The sequence below is a fragment of the Crocodylus porosus genome, unplaced genomic scaffold (genome assembly GCF_001723895.1).
Source record: "Crocodylus porosus isolate Cpor-Errol unplaced genomic scaffold, CroPor_comp1, whole genome shotgun sequence".
Classification (NCBI taxonomy): domain Eukaryota; kingdom Metazoa; phylum Chordata; order Crocodylia; family Crocodylidae; genus Crocodylus; species Crocodylus porosus.
Window position 1 is genome coordinate 46,393,246 of NW_017728918.1, and position 929 is coordinate 46,394,174.

Sequence of the window (929 nt, forward strand, 5' to 3'; positions counted from 1 at the left end):
CACCACCAATCTCAGGGGCTGTGCGTGCACCCCTTATACGTTGCCAATGTTGTTGGCAATTCCTCGAGTGGAGGATGATTTCTATTGTGGGTCTTGAGTTTACTTAAGAGTCCAGTCCTTGAGCCACAGATCTGTTTGCAGAAGTTGCAAGTCTTTCTACAGGGGAGAGTAGGCCTAGGCTAGGATCAGGGTTTGAAATACAGGGGAGGGTTGGGGGGAATGACTGAGTCCCCCCATGAGAGATGACAATCTCCCACCCAGCGCCTTTCTAAGCAGCTCAGGTCCCACTGCCGCAGACCCCTCAAAGCAGGAGTGTAATTCAACCTGGCTAGGATCCCTCTCCACCCTCATGTTCCCGGTTGCCGCCCACCTTTGCTGGGGCAGCCCTGTCACACACTGCCTCTGCCTGGCCCACACACTCGTGGGGCTGCTATCTGCATCCAGCCCTTGAACCAACTCTCTTCGCCCAGCGGTTTTCATCCTTTGCAGCCCCTCGGCCCTGCATTTGCACTCATTTTCCCGCCACGGAAAAGTAATAGGACAGCTCCTCCCACTGCTCCGAGCCGCGGGCCGCGCGCAAGCGGCTTTGCACTGGAGGGTGCGGGGAAGGAAGCATAGAGTCTCCACTCGCGCGCTAGACAAGCCGTGAGCGGGTGATGCCGGTGTGTGCGGCGGGGCCGCCATTTTGCTTGTGGGCAAAAAAGGCTCGTCTCGCCCCTTGCTCCTCCCCGCCCCACCCTTCTATCGCGCGGCCCACACGTTCAGCGCGCTCAGCCAACCCAGCAGGGCGGAGTCAAAGGAGCTCGAGGGAGGGGCTGGAGGCGGAGCGGGAACCCCGCCGGGACAGTTTGGGGGCGGGGCTAGCAGCAAGAGGGGCGGAGCTAAGGGCGGACTGCCGGGCCGGGGGCGGGGCCAGGGGCGCGTGGCGC